At 46.9% G+C, this 17,633-nt stretch overlaps 1 long non-coding RNA gene across 1 annotated transcript in view; it reads left to right on the top strand.

The window, feature by feature from the left end:
- Positions 1-714: 714 nt before the first annotated feature.
- LOC132574718 (uncharacterized) overlaps positions 715-17,633 on the top strand; it is a 124,374-nt gene continuing 107,455 nt past the window's right edge. The window contains exon 1 of the long non-coding RNA XR_009555641.1: positions 715-899. This is a non-coding gene — a long non-coding RNA (uncharacterized LOC132574718). The remainder of the gene's footprint in view (positions 900-17,633) is intronic.

Below are 17,633 nucleotides of genomic sequence, written 5' to 3'. Positions count from 1 at the left end.
TGCAAGATTTCTTTTTTCAATGATCAGCAAAAAAAAAAGTGTCTGTTCATTTATTTTGTTTATATGCAATTATATCTAAAAACAAATGTGGTTGCTTAAATGTTATACATTCCAAGTGTCTATTTTCAAACTAGCATTTAGATGTTCTATCCATGATATTATTTAAATGGTAACATTGGTGCAACTTAATTATGTAGTAAAATACTGGAAGATTATGGTCAAAGTACATATGATATGGCTGCAGTGCTCGGTTAATTTATGAGTCCTCTAAAATTGTGGATATTTGCGGGTAATTTTATGACTTCAGACATAGAAATATGGTGCCAAACATAAGTTTTGTTCTTTTGTGGTTTGCAAGAAATCAAAGTATGCTTTAAAGACTTATGTTGAGCATCTGAAGTCACAACTTGCATCCAAGGATAACATGATTCACTTCTTTCCCCATAAACTTCATTACAGTCTCACTGAAAGAGTATATTTTACTGCACACTGTGGTATGCATTTAAAAAAAAAAACTTGCACCCACATCTTCTTATGCATCCTTACTCAAAGTAAGTCCCACTGAATTTTTTGGGACTCCCACATGTGTGCAGGGAATTGGAGCCTTAGCAAATTCAAATGGGACCACCACCCCCCCCTTTTCAGAATGCTGTAGTGTGGGGGGAATATATGAATTACTTTCACAAACGATATAGAACAAGCCTGGAGCTAACACGATTTCTTATGCATGGAAGATGCTAAACATATTGGCCTTAAGCAAAAACTAATAAAAAATCTTGATTAGATTTAATGTAATTATTGTAAAGAATATTCCCACTTCACATGATTTCTCCTCTTCGGTACAATTAATTGAAGAAAGTTTTGGAGCCCACTTACTAGCCAGTCAAGATATGTGCCAGGTAAAAGCAGTGAAATTGTTCCCAGCTGGTGTACATGATTCAGTGTTCTGTTTCATGCACCAATTTTTCATCTGCGCTGTACTCCCAATGCTCCCAGTGCTTCAGATTTTCTTGTGGGAGGGGAATGAATGTTTAATTAGATGAACTGAAAACCATTTGAGGGTTCGCTGTACTAGTAAATAAGATTTATTTATTTGTAATGTTTATATACATTTCATATAATGATAGAAACCACTAATTTTGATTACATCTTTGAATTGTTGTGTGATTTGTGATTTTTATCAACACCACTATGAATTTTATTCTCCCCATTTAACTGATGGAGAACAGGGACTGAAGACATTTAGTCACTTAGAAGCTTGTGTCTCAGAAAAAATAGCTAAAAATAAAACACAACTTTTTATTGTTGTATTTAAAATGCACAGATGTAGTATCTGGAAAGGAATTAAATGGGACCCAGTATCTCAGAACAGAATATTACAGATAGTGATGGATAAACTCGCATCAGCTGGATTTAGAATTGGCTCAGTTTTCACAGGGTTTTTCAGCTGAGAATTCAGATAAAAGCTCCTATGTTTCTGAGAGCTCTCCCTGGGCTCATATATGTGTTGATGATGTTACACATTCAGGCTTTATTGCCTTCTGGGATAGATGGTTCCCAACCTCAGCCAAAGCTGAGGACTTCTTGAGCATTCAAAAGCCATTCCTTCCCACTATGAAAAAAGCAAAACAGATGAAGAGACAATTTTATATTTGAATGGGAGACAGCAGCTGCATAAACTGTTTTCAAGAAACTATTGAGGGAACTGACCTTAAGAGAAGTCTACATGGTTGAACAATCTGGTCACATAATTTATAGCAACAAGTGAGAGTTTCATAAAAAAATAAAGGCTAAATATAGGGTTGTGAGCTCCCCCATAGATTGGGGTTAGGGTTGCCTGATCCAGGTTGGGAAACTCCTGGAGATTTGGGAATGGAGCCTGGAGAGGATAGGGACCACAGTAGAGTATAATGCCATAAAGTCTGCTCTTCAAAGCATCTGTTTTCTCCAGGCCAACTGACCTCTGTAGTCTGGAGATGAGCTGTAATTCCAGGGGAATCCCCAGGGCCCATCTGGAGGCTGGCCTCTCTAATTCATTTTATAGATGTCTACCAATCAGGTTGATCATCCCGAGTGCTGGTTGTTTGTATGTAAAATCATTTTACATTCCAAGCAAGAGAGAAAGAAAGAGAGAAAAAGCTTCCAGGTACAGTTGGCAACCACCAGGTAGGGATTGCAGATATCCCAGAATCATAGCTGCTTCCCTGGAGAATAGGGCTGCTCTGAAAGTTGGTCTTTATGCCATTAGACCCCACTGAGGTACTTCCCTTCCCAAAACCCCACCTTCCCCAAGCTCCACTCCTAAAATCCCCAGAAATTGTCTAGTCCAGAGCTGTAACCCTATGGAAATGACAGCAGAATCCCAACAGAGCTGATCATCACACTGGTATGAATTTCAGCAACATCCCTACTTAGTCCCTGTTTCTAAATGTCCCCACCCCCACCCCCACCCCCAATTCAGCTACTTTACTTTGGTTATAGACTAGAATGAATCTATCTGCTTTCCTCCAATTTTCTGGATGACATTTCCTGAATTTTGGACATACAAAGTTGCCTTACATTGAACCACATCAGTGATCCATCTAGTTTTACCTGGTCTACTCTTACTGGCAGTGGCTCTGCAGCGTTCCAGTCAGAGAAAGACTCAAATTCCTTTAACTGGAGATGAACATGGAATGTTAGTTGGAAGCAGGGCTTCTTTTGTAGCAGGAACTTCTTTGCATATTAGGCCACACACCCCTGATGTAGTCAATCGTCCGGGAGCTTACAGTAGGCCTTCTATTGAGACCCTGTAAGCCCTTGGAGGACTGACTACATCAGGGATTGTGGCCTAATATGCAAAGGAGCTCCTGTTACCAAAAAACCCCCACCTGGTTGGAAGGAACGCATGTTATTTGGAAACTGCAGAAACAATGCAAACAAAGCCATGCAAATATTCTGTGACTGAAGAGGGCAATGGCTTAAATATACTCAACTGAAAGTCCAACCACCTTGCTGATCACTTAAAGACATCTCTAGATTGTTGGGGTTGCCAGCTTCCAGGTGGGGCCTGGAGATCTCCTGCTTTTACAACTGATCTCCAGCTGGCAGAGATTAGCTCCCCTGCAGAGAATTAGCAAATAAGGGAAAGTACATGGGGAGGTTGAGAATCTAGAGATAACCGTGCACAAGAGTAATTAATATAATGTCTACATGGAAAATATTACACCAATGTATGCTTCTACTAATAAATTTATAATGTTCATTTGCAATTATTGTCATATAATGCCTAGAACAATATTACAAACGTCTTAACCAATGAATTCCTTTACAATGAATACAGAGTCCACAGACATTCGGAATTGATTCTTCTTCATCAATGTTATGGATAAGTAAGGTGACAATAGTTCTTCTAAGAATCAGTGTCACGCTTCTGGTAACAATATAGGTGTGTTTTGGTAGAAGATTCCTTTGTCTGACTTTTAAATAATTTTTCTGTAACCACTGCTCAACTCATGAAACATACAACTTCAATTTCCAAAGCAAAGGGGTTCTCTCTCATGGCATAAAACCATGCTGAATAATTTTCCTGGAACCAGTGCTCAGTTACTACAAACACATGAGTCTAGTCAATTACTCTCAAGGCATGGCGGTTCTCCTGCAGATAATGGCTGATTTGAAGGGTGGACTCTATGGCATTATACCATGCTGATGTTCCTCCCCTCCCCAAACCCCACCCTCTTCTGGATTCACCCCCAAAGTCTCCAGGTATTTTCCAACCCAGACCTGGCAAACCTATGGTGCATGCATAGTAAGAAGGAGGAATTCTTTATTTCCTGTTGTCCCAGTACCTTGTCATTTTTAAAAAGCCACTAAAATAAAGCACAGCATTGCACTCAGCTGAGTAACATCTTCTGGTTATCCTTGGCCCCAAGAATGCCCATTTAGCTCAACTAGGGGCAGGACTTTTTCTGTCCTGGCCCCACCCAGGTAGATCAAGTTCCCTTTTTGAAATTAAGGCCCTCTAGGAGTTGTTAGGATTCTGCAGAGCCTGCAAGACGGAGCTGTTCCACCGGGCTTTCAAATGAGGCGGTGGACATCCAAATCCATCTTGGCTTCCCCTGCTGACAATGGAACCGCATTAAACCAGTCAAACTGAGCATTACATCTGCCAAACTAATTCAGCCTGACTGTATCCAGGTGGTTTTTTTTGAAACTAGGTTTTAAGTATTTAATCTTTATTGTTCTGTTACGAATTGTAATTCACCCTGAGCCTGCTTGCAGGAAGGGTGGAATGAATGAATATTTCTGGAGTATTATATGACTGAATGTTGGATAAAAAGGACCCATTCATATTTACCTTGGATTTCAGGCCACTTTTGGTCATCTCTCACTGAGTATCTAAAAACATCTTCTGGGAAAACAAAATTCCACGTATTTCTCTATTAGCAGGGGTCATTTTGTAGAAAAATAGGTGGTGGAGCTCATCCAGGGATTGTTATGCAGCTGCACATACTATTTAATGGACAAGGAGGTGAAACTCTCAGAAAGGTTCAGGAGCTGTGCTCCTGTGAGCTCCCACTGAATCCGAGGTTTGTCTATTAGAAAATCCATAGCTCAACCAATGAGGCTAAATGTTGAGTCTAAGTGGAAGTGAGGGGGAGCAGAGCCTCCTCCAGCACTCTCTGAGGATGCCCGTGATGAAGCAGGTAGAACTGGGACTAGCAATGCTCCTTTGAACGCAGTCTTGAGGGGGGGAGTGGAAGGTGAGCTGCTGCCACCACCTCTGCCACCACCACTGCCCAGTGGACAAGCAGCGATGAAGGTGGCGGTGGGGTGTGTGTGTTAAAATTAGGCATTTGTCTGGGGTGCTGGTGGGGGGGAGCCCAATTTGGCATCCCCCTCCTGGCACCTTAGGCAAATGCCTAATTTGCCTAGTGGGTGAGCCGGCCCTGCTACATGGTCTTTAAAGATAATTGAGAAAATCAAACAAATAGGTCTAGATCCAGAAGCTCTGTTTGACATGGAATTAACTAAGGCAAAAACTCTGGTTATCTGGAGATTAACTGATATAGGAGCCCAAAATGATGAGGAGCTGCTCCCCTTAAGCTACAAGAGTCTGAGGAAGGATTTGAATTATACACCATCTTTATCTTTTGGACATTACTCAAGCAAGGCACAGATGGGCTTTTTCAAGCCCACTGCTGTTCTAAGCAGTAGATTTTCCAACTTGCCTATCTAACAGCGCTGTTGCCCTTGTTTGAGTAATGTGATTGAGACTATCACACATATACTTTTACACTGTAACCTCTATCAGGATGAGAGATGTCAAATACTTATCCCATTTTGTGCACTTGCTAAGTTGTAAGCATGTTAAACTCTTTGAATTCAGTGGGACTGACTTTCAAGTAAGAACCAACAGTAGGCTGTAATACTTTCAAGTTTAGAGTGAATTTTGGATGGCACAAGGTTGTAAAGAGAAATGAGTAGATTGAATGAATGAGGGACTACAGCAAGCTGCAGAGTCTCACTGAAGGCAATTTATAGCGAGCTTTCTAATGTCCCCAGTGGAGACTTTGTGGAACCATGGCTTCATAATGTCCTGCTCAGTCACACTCTGTAAATACTCTGGATATTGTCTTTGCCTGCAAAGCTGGGATTAGCTGGAAGTAGAATAACCAATTAAGCTTCCAAGAGAGATCTGAATGAGAAGCTGCGAAATGGTAGACCTGTAACTAGGATTCATCCAACAGGAAAGCCAGTATTGCAGGACATTAAACCAATACCTTCATCTTCAGCAGCCAGTTATTTATCTAGTCAAGCAAAGTCTTGCAGGCATCATGAGTGCAGATCCCAAACTTACTTGGGATTTTGTTTGTGGACCCCTGCAGGAAGGTGGGAGATATGTCAGGGGTTCTTCAGACATGGTGGGCCAGGCCAGGGTAGGATGCTGCAGGCATAGCCCTCTTTGCTTGCTTCCCCTTCAGCATGCTATCCCTTGGGGCTGGGCCTGCAAACAGAAGGATTTGTCTCTCTTGCCAACTTGTGAAATGGGTTTCTTATAACTCTCTTGCTTGGCCAATGATGATTCCACTGGCAACAGGTTTCTAGGTCTATCCCAGGTTGTTGACCTGAACAAATGACTATTTTTCATTTGTACTTCTCTTCTTACTCTGGAATCTGCAGCTCGTCTCTTTCATCCAGATCTGCCATACATGTGACTCCACATGTGATTCCTGGACACCAAAGGATCAAACTGCCATTTTGAAATGGTGGAATATTTTTTCTCCTTAAAAAATGTTTATAGATAGCAATTTATGAATGTTTGTTTTTGTGAAATGATTTTTATTACCTAAAATGTTGGTATTTTTCATTGCCTCCATTTTAAAAATAATTTTAAAAAGAACTAAACTTCTTTTAGAGTAGGATTTGATTGACACAGATTATATAACATATTTGTACACAGTACAATGAGGAAAAAAACTTTCAAATAGTACTTTATTTTTTTGCTATCAGCGATGTTGAAAGCTGTATTTGACTCCCTGACCTATGTTAAAAACAACTCCTTGCCCCAGTTAGTTGTTGCAATAATCTCTCTGTTTTTATGAAGGGTAGAATTTTAATGGGAAGTTCTTAGGGAATAGGCAGTACTGCTATCCATTAACTTCTGCTATGCAAATGGCTGGTAGAAAGTTCTTCTGAACTCAGATTTCCCCCCTCTGTTTTTAAATGGTTTTCCCCCCAGTGAAGCTAATTTTTGTCAGTCAAGTTGATTCTTGCCAATTGAGTGATCAAAGGTCATACAGTCATCAAACTCGTAACAGGAAAACATATCCGCCAGGTCTGAATGACCCATCACTCAGCTCATTTTGAAAAAACAGAGTGTAAAATCCTTGGAGATGAAGATGAAGGGACAGACTGACAAAGGAGCTGGGTCCTTTTCTTTGCCCTCCCACTCCTATTTTAAGCATGTACATGCCATTTCTGGTTTGACTAGAATGGCTGCTTCAGGTCTCTAGTCCAAAACACCCCAAAGTTATTCAGAAGGCAGCTTCAGGATTTTTGAAATGGACTAGAGTGCTAGTCATGTGGGATTTATACTCTTCAACATATTTTATAGCATTGGATAAAGGAAAGGAGCAATGTACTTAGTGTAGTAGCAACAGGAAACAACACAGGCATTTCATGTATGGATAGACAGGTGGATGGCTACTAGTGTTTGCTGATATTTCACCATAGGATTGGGTGAGATGCCTCATTGCTTCTTAAGTGCCCTCGTATGAGGCTGGCCCCATGGTACACCTTGGAATTGCACCAGCTGAAACAAGGGCTCAGACGACTAGAGAGGCAGTGGAGACATACTCGGGACGAAGCAATGAGAACATCCTACAGAACGTTTATGAAGTCTTATGAGATGGCAGTCAAGGCTGCAAAGAAAGATTACTTTGCAACCAAGATTGCATCTGCAAACTCGCGCCCAGCACAATTGTTTAGAATAATTGGGGACCTTATAACATTGCCACAAGGCAAACCAAACGTTAGAGAATTGGAGATTGGCTGTGAGGCATTTGCGAAATACTTTGCAGATAAAATCTCATTGCTCCGCCAAGACCTGCCTACCACCTTGGATACAGTGAGCGAAATTGAGGCTCCGTGCCTGTCTTCGGATTTGGTGCTGGATCACTTCGACCCACTCAACCTGGAGGAAGTCGATGGGATCCTCTCCGCTGCTCGCCCAACAACATGCGATTTGGATCCCTGCCCCTCTTGGCTGATTAAATCTTGCCAGAGGGAGCTTAGATGTCCTTTACGGGACATCATAAATAGATCCCTCACAGAGGGGCGTTTCCCAACGCCTTTGAAGGAGGCGTTGGTTCGCCCTCTCTTAAAAAAATGTACAGCAGACCCGGCCGAATTGGCAAACTACCGTCCGGTGTCTAATTTACCATTTTTAGGTAAAATTATTGAGAGGGCAGTGGCGTTGCAGCTACAGAGGTTCCTAGATGACGCTTCCGTTCTTGACCCGTGCCAGTCTGGGTTCCGACCGGGCCATGGGACGGAGACGGTGCTGGTCGCCTTGGTAGATGACCTTCGGTGACAACTGGATCGGGGCGGCACTGCGGTACTGATGTTACTAGACCTGTCGGCGGCATTTGACACAGTCGACCATCAGTTGCTAAAGCGCCGCCTCGCCGACATAGGGGTTGGGGGGTTGGCCTTGCAATGGCTTTCCTCCTTCCTCTCTGGTCGGGGACAAAGGGTGGCTATTGGGGGTGAGCGATCCCACAGGCACACACTCGATTGTGGGGTGCCTCAGGGAGCAGTTCTCTCCCCAATGCTGTTTAACATTTATATGCGCCCCCTTGCCCAGATTGTCCGGAGGTTTGGGCTGGGTTGCCATCAATACGCAGATGACACCCAGCTCTATCTGCTAATGGACGGCCGGCCCGGCTCCGCCCCAGGGAACCTGGATCGGGCTTTGCAGGCTGTAGCGACGTGGCTCAGATTGAGCGGGCTGAAGTTGAACCCAGCGAAGACAGAGGTCCTTTGTGTGGGTCGCGGCCCTCTAGGAGGGGAAATAGCTCTCCCAACCTTCGACGGCGCACCATTGAAACCAGCACGCCAGGTAAAGAGTTTGGGCGTTTTACTGGAGCCTTCATTATCAATGGAGGCCCAGATAGCAGCCACTGCCAAGTCAGCATTCTTCCACCTGAAGCGGGCGAGGCAGTTGGCCCCCTTTCTGGAACGTCGCGACCTCGCAACAGTGATCCATGCAACGGTCACCTCAAGATTGGACTACTGTAATGCCCTCTACTTGGGGCTACCTCTGTGCCAGACCCGGAAGCTGCAGCTGGTGCAGAACGCGTCAGCCAGGCTACTATTGGGGCTCTCGAAATGGGAGCACATAGGGCCGGGCCTGCGCGAACTGCACTGGCTGCCAATTACCTACCGAGTCCAGTACAAAGTGTTGGTTATTACCTTTAAAGCCCTATATGGCCGAGGACCAGCCTACCTAAGGGTCTCTCCCCACATGAACCCCAGAGGGCACTGAGGTCAGTGGGTAAAAACAAAATGACCATCCCTGGACCGAGAGAGGTCAAACTTAAAAATACCAGAACACGGGCCTTTTCAGCCGCGGCTCCTGCACTGTGGAACCAGCTTCCGGAGGAAGTGCGGGCCCTGCGGAACCTTGACCAGTTCCGCAGGGCCTGCAAGACCGCCCTTTTCAGACAAACTTATACTGATACCAACTGCTGAGTTGCTTGGAATAAAGAGCCGCCATCCATAATACGATCATGGAACCACTTAAACTGGCAGAACCAGCGCCAAACAATTTTATTGCTGCCAGATACATTTAATACAATTTGAACTATGTATTTTAATTTAATTGACTGTTTTTTATGTTTAAAAATTTTAATTGTTAAATTTAAAGTTTTATCTATCTATGTTAATTGTTTGAAATGTTGTTAGCCGCCCTGAGCCGCCTAGGCGGGGAGGGCGGGATAGAAATAAAATTATTTATTTATTATTTATTTATTGAAGTGCTGCCATTACAGTCATGGTCAACCTGGAAGTTACTAAAAGCATGAAAACTCAGTGTGGCATCATATACAAGCCCTTGCCTTTGCCCATGGAAAAGGGGCACAGGCAATGGCCAACACAAATGTTGGGTGATTGGCTACCACTGCTGCCAAAGTTTGTGGATCCCTTAGTGTAGGTTCTCCTTTGACTGGAACTATACAAACAGCAGACATTCTTTTGGATAGAAAGGAAATCAGCCCAATAACTGAATCATATTGATGTGTAATTATTTGACATAATTAAGAAGTATATCAGGACAATAAACAGCTCCGATCCTGGTAACATCTGTCCAAATTGACTGCTTCTGTTTGCCTGCCCCTCTCTCTCTCGATATCCCAAGCATACTGCCGCAAAAAAAAAAGAAGGGAAAAAAGGTACAATAGAACTACCACAACAGGCAATGAATATTTGTGTTACTTAGAATCAGCATTGTGTTTCTGAAATAACTGATTCGATGATTTACAAGGCCTCTTGAAACTGACAGACTGAGCACCTTATAGGAGTGGTTTGTATTCTTTAAAGTATTATCAAACACACACAGAGATCTATGTGGTGGTGGAAAGTGCTGTCAAGTTGCAGCTGACTGATGGCAAGGCTGTAGGTTTTTCAAGGCCCACAACTAACAGAGGTAGTTTGCCATTGCCTGCCTCTGCATAGCAGCCCTGGATTTCCTTGGTGGTTTCCCATTCAAAATACTAACCAGGGCTGACCTTGCTTAGCTTCTGAGATCTGACAAGATCGGGCTAGCCTGGGCTATACAGGACAGACTTATACCCTGAGTTAAAAAATGACCCAACTAGCCTACACATTCTAGCCACCCTACCTAGCTATAATTCAAAGTCTTAAAAGGAAGTAAAGAATTCTGTCTATTTTTATTTGCTTTCATCTAGAGAGAGCCTGAAAGAAGAGGGGAGAGAGAGGCCACCTGACCCTGTGGAGCCCATTCATCCCTTCATACTTCCCTGTTGTAATGCATGCCTCTCTAGGACTTAGTCCTCACTTAGATGTCTAGGCTGTACCACTACAGACTCTAGGTAAGGGTTCACCAAAATGAATGATCTTCCCCATAAAGAAAAATTGTCTTTGCATGGAGAAAATGATCAGTGCAATCTTAAAGGGTTGGAACACTTTCCCTATGAAGAAAGGTTAAAATGCTTGGGGCTTTTTAACTTGGAGAAATGTCAACTGAGTGGTGACATGATAGAGGTTTGTAAGATTATGCACGGGATAGAGGAGGTAGAGAAAGAACTACTTTTCTCCCTTTCTCACAATACAAGAACTTGTGGACACTCAATGAAATTGCTGAGCAGTCAGGTTAGAATGGATAAAAGGAAGTACTTCTTCATCCAAAGGGTGATTAACACATGGAATTCACTGCCACAGGAGGTGGTGGTGACTACAGGCATAGGCAGCTTCAAGAGGGGATTGGATAAGAATATGGAGCAGAGGTCCATCAGTGGCTATTAGCCACAGTGTATTGTTGGAACTCTTTGTCTGGGGCAAGTGATGCTCTGTATTCTTGGTGCTTGGGAACGACAACAGTGTGAGGGCTTCTAGTGTCCTGACCCCACTGATGGACCTCCTGATGGCACCTGGTTTTTTTGGCCACTGTGTGACACAGAGTGTTGGACTGGATGGGCCATTGGCCTGATCCAACATGGCTTCTCTTATGTTGTTAAACAGATTGACATCAGTGGACTTAGAATGGTGTAACTCTGCTTTGCATTGTGCTATAGGTGATAAGAGAAAGGATTCTGATATAGCCTTCTCCCTGGTATGCTAGTTTTTTTTGTGGAGCTCCACCTGCAGTCTGACATGCTACAGTCCAGGCACAGGCTAACTATTTCAGTTAAAATTTGATATATGTCATGCAGCAGAATGAACATAACAAAATAGTGAACTGTGTAAGAAAGATACTTGAAAAGGATTGCAATTGGGAATTAGTAATCAACTCAAAAGGTTTTAACAACCATAAAAGGTTTTAACAACATTTTTAATGCTGCCATGTGAACAAGCAAAAAGAAGTTAAAAATGAAGGTGGGAAATCTCTCTATAGGTTCTGTACATGTTGTAGGGTTTGTGTAATTTTTACAGATGTGAATACTTGGCATACTGTCTTATGTTCCTCCTTATAGCTAGAAATGGTTTGGATGAAGGCTTCCTGAAGATGAAAATTAGGTTGATTTTGGCTCCCCCTCTTTCTCTCTTCCTTCTGCACTTGCTGTTTGAACACAGGAGTTGTTACTTAATATCAATAATTTTATATTTTATTCCTGTTGGATGAACATTGCTACAATTAGTTTACCATATGCAAGAACATTTACTCATCTTGCTAGAAATCCTAAGAATGTTTAACTGCCAACAAGTAGTTTTTCCAGTGCTCATATTTAAGGTAGGCTTCATAGTAACTTACATAGTACCATGACAGCTGTGCCTCTTTGCTCCACTGTACTTACTGTGTACCTGGCTAGTTGCTCATCACTCAGAAGCTGAAGGAAAATGGCTTGTTCTATTTTTACTTTCTGTTTTCTGGAAGGGAAGCTATAGGTAGGAGATTAGCAGAAATGTGTAGAAAAGTGATTCTGCCAATACAACCAGGGTTTCTTTTTGAGCAAGAACACACAGGAATGCAGTTCTGGCTGGCTTGGCATCAGGGGATGTGGCCTAATACGCAAATGATTTCCTGCTTGGCTTTTTCTACAAAGAAAGCCCTGTGTGAAACAATGGTGATATCAGGGGATGTGGCCTAATATGCAAATGAGTTCCTGCTGGATACTGCTGAATACAACCATGCAAGAGGGGAGATCATGCTAGCCATGATTGTCTTGATGGACAGTTGCCATTTTGTGTGAATAGGGCAACACAAATGCATTTATTTTCCATTTGTGGTACATGCAACTGTCCATAATGCATTCCAATTACATGAGTCTGGAGTTCCAAAACTATAATGATTGAAAAGAGCTCAAAAGCCTTACAGAAACCCCAGGTGAGAAAGAAAGATGTACAAGTTTTGAATCACATTTTGATTGGAAACTATGAACACTGAGACACTAAACTAAGCCACTAACCCCCCCCTCCTCTTTTTAAATCAAATGTTTGGAATTCTCCTAAATTATATCACTATTGCACTGTGCACATCCTGTTCCATCACTTGCCAGGAACTTCTCCCCTGTCTAACTCACTTGACTTACAAAAGTGATGCTATCCTTGGTCATCTCAAGCCCACTACAAAGGTGTTGCTGTTGGGGGAAACCATAAGAACATAAGAGAAGCCATGTTAGATCAGGCCAATGGCCCATCCAGTCCAACACTCTGTGTCACACAGTGGCAAAATTTATATATATATATATATATATATATATATATATATATATATATATATATATACACACACACACACACACACACACACACACTGTGGCTAATAGCCACTGATGGACCTCTGCTCCATATTTTTATCTAAACCCCTCTTGAAGGTGGCTATGCTTGTGGTCGCCACCACCTCCTGTGGCAGTGAATTCCACATGTTAATCACCCTTCGGGTGAAGAAGTACTTCCTTTTAACCGTTTTAACCTGTCTGCTCACATGATATTCCAGTCTTTCCATGGTATTTGCCTATATTCATGTCTTTTCATTATGTCTCTCTGTCTTCCAAAGCTCAACATGTCTATTATTTTCTAAATGACACAGAAGACATACTTCTACTTGTCTTCCCTTTTATATTATTTACTGCCCCTGGTAGGGTGACCATAATGTCTGAAGGCCAGCCAGGGACACTGGGGGGGGGGGGGGGGGTGCGCGCGTTGTGGGACCAAGGGGGCCGGCGCAGCGGCACACCGAAGCAGCCTGTCACTAATAACACCGGTCAAGATGCAGGACAGGAACCTGGAAGTGACCGACAGGCTGCTTCAGCGTGCCGCTGCGCCGGCCCCCTGGGCCCCACAATGATGGGACCGATGCCACAGGGACGGGCTCGAAACACTCTATAACCCCTCAAAAGAACAGCAGTCTAGCTCGCTTCCCCCGAGCCCTGCCGCCATAAGCCTCAAGGGGGCTCATTTTGCGGCATCTCCCGGCGGGAGGGTGGCACCCGCACGGGACACATATCAAATGAAAGAGGGGGCGCAGGGCTATCAGAAACAGCCGGCGGAGGGAGTCGGGAGACCACTCCACTGGGGGATCCACACCCCGAAAGTGATGAAGGTGGCGCAGATAGAGCCAACAGAGCCAACAGGACAAAATAAATAGGCTGCATTATGCAGCACAGTTGAGAAAGTGCCTTATCCCATATACTGATGAAGTAAATACAGGATCTGAGAACAAAATTGCACTAGAAGACACAAACGCAAAGCTCCCTTACACTGAATCAGTGCTTGGGTCCACCAAAGTCAGTATTGTCACATAAGAGAAGCCCTGTTGGATCAGGCCAGTGGCCCCTCCAGTCCAACACTCTGCGTCACATAATAACATAAGAGAAGCCCTGTTGGATCAGGCCAGTGGCCCATCCAGTCCAACACTCTGCATCACATAACAACATAAGAGAAGCCCTGTTGGATCAGGCCAGTGGCCCATCCAGTCCAACACTCTGCATCACATAACAACATAAGAGAAGCCCTGTTGGATCAGGCCAGTGGCCCATCCAGTCCAACACTCTGCGTCACATAAGAACATAAGAGAAGCCCTGTTGGATCAGGCCAGTGGCCCATCCAGTCCAACACTCTGCGTCACATAAGAACATAAGAGAAGCCCTGTTGGATCAGGCCAGTGGCCCATCCAGTCCAACACTCTGCATCACATAAGAACATAAGAGAAGCCCTGTTGGATCAGGCCAGTGGCCCATCCAGTCCAACACTCTGCATCACATAAGAACATAAGAGAAGCCCTGTTGGATCAGGCCAGTGGCCCATCCAGTCCAACACTCTGCGTCACATAAGAACATAAGAGAAGCCCTGTTGGATCAGGCCAGTGGCCCATCCAGTCCAACACTCTGCATCACATAACAACATAAGGAGGGAGGGAGGGAAGGAAGGAAGGAAGGGAGAAAGGGAGGAAGGGAAGAAGGGAAGAAAGGAAGAAGGGAGGGAGGGAGGGAGGGAAGGAAGGAAGGAAGGAAGGAAGGAAGGGAGGGAAGGGAGGGAGGAAGGAAGGAAGGAAGGGAGGGAGGGAAGGAAGGAAGGAAGGAAGGAAGGAAGGAAGGAAGGAAGGAAGGAGGGAAGGAGGGAAGGAAGGAAGGGGGAGGGAGGGAGGGAAGGAAGGAAGGAAGGGGGAGGGAGGGAAGGAAGGAAGGAAGGAAGGAAGGGGGGAGGGAGGGAAGGAAGGAAGGAAGAAAGGAAGGGAGGAGGGAGGGAAGGAAGGAAGGCAAGGGAGGGAGGGAAGGAAGGAAGAAAGGAAGGGAGGGAGGAGGGAGGGAAGGAAGGAAGGGAAGGGAGTGAGGGAAGGAAGGAAGAAAGGAAGAAAGGGAGGAGGGAGGGAGGGAAGGAAGGAAGGAAGGAAGGGAAGGGAGTGAGGGAAGGAAGGAAGGAAGGAAGGAAGAAAGGAAGGAAGGAAGGGAGGAGGGAGGGAAGAAAGGAAGGCCGCCCCCCGCCCCCCCCCGCTTTCGGCCCCCTTACCTTAATCCAGGGCGGCGGATCCAGCGGCGGCGGCGGCGGGGAGTCCTCCGGCGGCGGCCTCGCGGCGAGGGAGGGAGGGAGCTGCCGGGGCTGGCCTCTGGAGGCCTCCAGGGACCAGCGCCGGGCCTCTCCGATACCGGCGCTGGCCTCTGGAGGCCTCCAGGGACCAGCGCCGGCTGCTCCGCGGCTTCCCCGCGGCCTCCGCTGGTCCCTGGAGGCCCTCCAGAGACTCTGGAGGGCCTCCAGGGACCAGCGGAGGCCGCGGGGAAGCCTTCGCTGGCCGGCGCTGGTCCCCGAAGGCCTTCCAGAGGCTCTGGAAGGCCTTCCGGGACCAGCGCCGGGTGCCCCGCGGCTTCCCCGCGGCCTCCGCTGGTCCCTGGAGGCCCTCCAGAGACTCTGGAGGGCCTCCAGGGACCAGCGGAGGCCGCGGGGAAGCCTTCGCTGGCCGGCGCTGGTCCCGGAAGGCCTTCCAGAGGCTCTGGAAGGCCTTCCGGGACCAGCGCCGGGTGCCCCGCGGCCTCCCCGCGGCCTCCGCTGGTCCCTGGAGGCCCTCCAGAGACTCTGGAGGGCCTCCAGGGACCAGCGGAGGCCGCGGGGAAGCCTTCGCTGGCCGGCGCTGGTCCCCGAAGGCCTTCCAGAGGCTCTGGAAGGCCTTCCGGGACCAGCGCCGGGTGCCCCGCGGCTTCCCCGCGGCCTCCGCTGGTCCCTGGAGGCCCTCCAGAGACTCTGGAGGGCCTCCAGGGACCAGCGGAGGCCGCGGGGAAGCCTTCGCTGGCCGGCGCTGGTCCCGGAAGGCCTTCCAGAGGCTCTGGAAGGCCTTCCGGGACCAGCGCCGGGTGCCCCGCGGCCTCCCCGCGGCCTCCGCTGGTCCCTGGAGGCCCTCCAGAGACTCTGGAGGGCCTCCAGGGACCAGCGGAGGCCGCGGGGAAGCCTTCGCTGGCCGGCGCTGGTCCCGGAAGGCCTTCCAGAGCCTCTGGAAGGCCTTCCGGGACCAGCGCCGGGTGCCCCGCGGCTTCCCCGCGGCCTCCGCTGGTCCCTGGAGGCCCTCCAGAGACTCTGGAGGGCCTCCAGGGACCAGCGGAGGCCGCGGGGAAGCCTTCGCTGGCCGGCGCTGGTCCCGGAAGGCCTTCCAGAGCCTCTGGAAGGCCTTCCGGGACCAGCGCCGGGTGCCCCGCGGCTTCCCCGCGGCCTCCGCTGGTCCCTGGAGGCCCTCCAGAGACTCTGGAGGGCCTCCAGGGACCAGCGGAGGCCGCGGGGAAGCCTTCGCTGGCCGGCGCTGGTCCCCGAAGGCCTTCCAGAGGCTCTGGAAGGCCTTCCGGGACCAGCGCCGGGTGCCCCGCGGCCTCTCCGCGGCCTCCGCTGGTCGCTGGAGGCCCTCCAGAGTCTCTGGAGGGCTTCCAGCGACCAGCGGAGGCCACGGAGAGGCCTCCACCACTGCCGCCGGGCCCCGCGCGCGGGCGGGGAAGGCGGGGAGTGAGGGTGGGAGCGTCCCTGCGCGTGCGCAGGGGCCCTGCGCAGGCGCAGGGACGCTCCCTCCCTCACTCCCCGCCTTCCCCGCCCGCGCCCGCGGCCCACCGGCTCCTGGGCTGCCTAAACCGGGACCTTTAATGGTCCCGGTATAGGCAGCCCAGGATCCGGGATTGGGTGGCCAGATCCGTGAATGTCCCGGGAGACCGGGACGGTCTGGCCACCCTGGCCCCTGGTTTGGAAAATGGCCTTCTTTTGAACTGGAAAGATTCTGTCTCCTGTGTTACCATTTTGGTCTTCCTCTTTGGCTTCTTGCATTCACTTTTTTTCCCCTGAGTGGAGAATTCATATGATTGGAATGACTTATTCTTGATGTGGGTTCCAGTACTGAATGCTTAATATTATTTTCACTGCTTGAGTTTGTCAGCTGTCCAGCCCAGCTATCTATATTATTTCCCTCAAGAAATTTCCTTTCTCATTATCACACTATAGTTTGTATTCAGTACAAACTTGTGAAGGCACCTCAAGAGGATCTCTTACAGACACTGTGTTTGGTCATTGTCCAGAGCTGGGGATGGGAATGGGCATTCCTGTGAGATCTATGTCAGTAGCCTTTTTAGCACAGGAGTGAGATGTGGCAGAAGGAGGGGTTTCTTCCATATATTTAACCTATTTCTTTTGAATCTGGGTTCACACTGCAAAGTGAGCCACATTCTGGTTCACATTGAAAAGTGAGCTATATTCACCTTGAAACATGTTTGCTGTGCACATGTCTTCCTACTCACATATAGTAAAAGCAGGATGCAATTTTTAAAAATGAATTCATACATACCGTTATGAAAAAGTGCTTTTTTTTTGTTATCCCTTTGTGGTGTTCATGAAATTTGAGTTGGTTCTTAGATAAGCATTTTATCTCCTCTTTTTCTTTGATTTTCTTCTTAAGTACATGAAACCCCATTACACATTTTCCTAGTTATCCAAATTCATGGTATATT

The sequence above is a fragment of the Heteronotia binoei genome, chromosome 7 (genome assembly GCF_032191835.1).
Source record: "Heteronotia binoei isolate CCM8104 ecotype False Entrance Well chromosome 7, APGP_CSIRO_Hbin_v1, whole genome shotgun sequence".
NCBI classification, from domain to species: Eukaryota; Metazoa; Chordata; class Lepidosauria; order Squamata; family Gekkonidae; genus Heteronotia; species Heteronotia binoei.
The sequence above is the reverse complement of the archived record's forward strand: the minus strand, read 5'-3'. Positions and strand labels throughout refer to the sequence as shown.